General features: G+C 33.7%; 1 long non-coding RNA gene across 1 annotated transcript; it reads right to left on the bottom strand.

Annotated features, from left to right (window-relative positions):
* On the bottom strand, window positions 1-1,691 carry LOC131175513 (uncharacterized). Its single transcript, XR_009145696.1, has 3 exons — window positions 1,581-1,691; window positions 780-836; window positions 1-203 (listed from the first exon to the last, which is right to left on the bottom strand). It is a non-coding gene; the product is annotated as an uncharacterized LOC131175513 (long non-coding RNA).
* Window positions 1,692-3,445: the final 1,754 nt, after the last annotated feature.

Raw genomic sequence — 3,445 nt, 5'->3', positions numbered from 1 at the left:
CAAATTATTTAAAACTCAAAAAAATTTTCATTTTTTTAATACAAAAACTTAAATTCATGTAGTCCCTGACAGAATTAATATTACTACTAGTACATGCGGAGTCCTAAAATACAAATTTAGAGAATAATAATACAATCAAGTAATCTTTTCATAACCTGAGAGGAAAGGGACAGGTTATTCTGAAAAATGTCTCCTCCTGTAGCCTGGAAAAATATGGTGAACAGGAGTGAGCGTTCGACTCAAAGAGTAAAATATCAATTTTAACCATAATCTCTATAACTATCTAAAGCTAATGCAGCCTATAGAGTGAAATGCAACATCAATAATAATTTCACATCATAACAGCAAAAAGGTAATTTGGAGCACTCACACACCCAGTAATATCAATCATAATATATATGGGAGCTGATCCCCTATACAGCTCTCTTAAATCCAACCTGTGCCAGCGAAGAACTCAGCTCGAACTTCCACTTAATAACCAAATCGGGGTCCCAGCGAAGAACTCAAGCTGTGTCTACCCCAAAGGACCGGGTCCCAGCGAAGATCTCAAGCCGTGTCTACCCGTCCTATCCATAGTCCACACCACATCACACGCACGCTAACGTACGCACACTGCTCTAAATTACCACAACAACATCCATGGCACTTTAACAGTTATGAATGCAACATAAATCGTGCCTAAAGTTTAACTATATAGATATATACATGTAAGTGATGCATGGGCATGCTTGAACATATAATAATATTGAAATTACAATTAAAATTAATATTTTACTCACAGTACACCGATGACTATTGTGGCTGCTGGATGCAGAAAAATAGCTGACCTCGATCACCTAATAATTAAATTATAAATTTATTAGTACTAAGTTAAGATAAAACTCTAAAGAGGCAATAAACAGCCTAATTCATGCCGAAAATCCGGCAGAGTTTCCCCTATACTTGGGACTTACCCAACCGGCAAAAAGGCTTAAATAACACTTCTAAATTCTCAATTTCTACAATCACATCTCATCAATATCACATGGCCCCTCCTGGGCCCTCCAAATCAGACAATACTCAAAATCTTTAAAATTATGTTTTAGTCCCTATAATTGACTTTTTTTTTTAAATCCACTCAAACAAGCTCTAAAAATCCTAAAATTTTGCTCCGCGGACCTTAATAATATTATAAGGCTATTGCAAAATGAATTGAAATTTTCTAATCACCCATGAATATTTTATTCAAGAATTTTACTCGATTCCATAAGTTTCCAACATCTAACATATTCTTAATTCAACCCAATTAAATATTCACATATTTAAACCTCCATCCTCAAGCTTCAACCAATTATACAAAATTTAATTATCTTAATTTCCAATAATCTTATATGCCCATATGCTAAAAATCTAACTAAAATCCATCTATATTTTTCAAAAATATTCTACAATCACTCAAAAATTCAACAAACACCATAGAATATCTCCAAATAATTTTACTTTCATCATATATTTTTCTTAGAATTTTTCTTTAATTTTTCCTGTTTAAGAAACACTATATTTATGCTCCACAGACAGAGAAATAATAGAAATTATCTTACCCGAAGTTTATCTGTGTCTCAAAAATTCCAAAAATTTACGAGGAAGCCTCTGGAAGTTGAATCATCTCCACAGCCCACCGGAGCCACCGTCGGAACCACCGCGCACGGTGGTCGGCTGCCGATCGCCGGCAATATTTGCCGGATCTGATCATACCACCATGTTCCTCTCCTGTTCCTCAATCCATAGGTGGTCTCGGATCGTCGATCCAACGGTCGGATCGACGAAAAAGCTTGAAAAATCCGAAACTTCTCTCCTCCATATCTCACTCATCTGACCTCCATTTACTGCAAAATTGGCATCAAAAGAAAGCTCTCGGAACAAGCTTTCCAACGCCACCTGAATCGCCTCGATCGGACGTCGGATGAAGCCGGAATCGCGCCGGAAAGCCGCTGCCCACTGTGCGAGTATTTTCTCTCTCTTCTCCCTCTCTTGCCGCCGTTTCTGGTGTCTGGCCATCGCCGGAGGGTCGTCGGCCGGGTGGGGAGCCGCTTGGGAGGTCGCCGGCTGGTCACCGGAGAAAGAAAGAAGAAGAAGAAGAGAGGGAAGGAGAGGAGAGAAGAGAAAATGGGGGAGGGGGGGTGTTCTCCTCCCGATTTTCAACCTTTTTTTTTTTTTTTTAAATGTTGGCAGTGACAGTGGAAATCCATTGTCACACGCCAAACTCAAATCAACCTTTTTTTTTCTGGGTTGTTACAATATATATATATATATATATATATATATTGAGTGGATAATTAGAGAGTGGACATTCAAATTGAATTCTATTAAATGAATGATGTGCTTTTAATTACTGGATTAAGATAAATTAGACATTAATTATAATTAAATAATGAAATGTATAAATATCTATTTTACAAGGATAAGACGTGATATTTTATCTTTGATTTTGTTTTGAGGGATCATAATGAACTTTTTCAGTGACCTTGACTCCCCGATGTACTCATGGTAATTCATCACTAGGATCTTTAATAAAGAAGGATTGGTTGATTATATATTGAATTTGCCTTCAAATATAGATAAAATTTTCTACTTCGTTATATATATATATATATATATATATATATATATATATTTGTTAATTTTTTTGTAGTAACTTCCTATCTCTAGCTTTATTTCATATTTTCATTTAGAATGCTAGATACAAATTACTGTAAACTTAAGAATTGCTTATATATATATATATTAAACATGCTTTAATTTCAAGAGAATACTCTATAATCATTATGGCGTGCCCATTGACGTTATAATTTCTATTTATTTAAAAATAATTTTTAATTTTGAAATTCATTTCAAATATAAGAACAAACCAAAAGAAATCAATTGAACTGAATTCCTACAAAATTAGTTCTTATTCCAAATAAGAAGGTTGCAGTTATGAACTCAATTTTTATTTAACTCATTTATTAAACTCATAAATTTCAGGTAGCATTCAACTTATGAAACTTAATTAGTCAAATTATTAAAATTTTAATTTTTATTAATTATCACATAAAACTAGATAGATCCATAAATCATAATAATTAAATTAATAATTATAATGGTATTATTAATTAAATTACAATGATCATAAATTATATATGCATACATATCATATTTTTAATTTCATTATTTTATGATTAGTCATAATCATATGCGATTTATATAACAATTTTAATTTGTTTTATTAAATGTATGACATATGTAGTTTTTTTTTTAAATAAGTCACTTATAGTATTTATACTGTAACACCCCCTTACCCTGTAACACCCTAGGCAAATCCCACATCGGCAAAACACGGGGGAGATGCTGGGTTTATAAGTTGGCGGTTCGTAACCCCTAGTGACGCGTTTTAAAACCGTGAAGGCTTCGGCCCAGAGCGGACAAT

This window comes from Hevea brasiliensis, chromosome 17 (assembly GCF_030052815.1).
Source record: "Hevea brasiliensis isolate MT/VB/25A 57/8 chromosome 17, ASM3005281v1, whole genome shotgun sequence".
Classification (NCBI taxonomy): Eukaryota; Viridiplantae; Streptophyta; class Magnoliopsida; order Malpighiales; family Euphorbiaceae; genus Hevea; species Hevea brasiliensis.
This window is presented reverse-complemented; position numbering and strand designations above follow the sequence as displayed.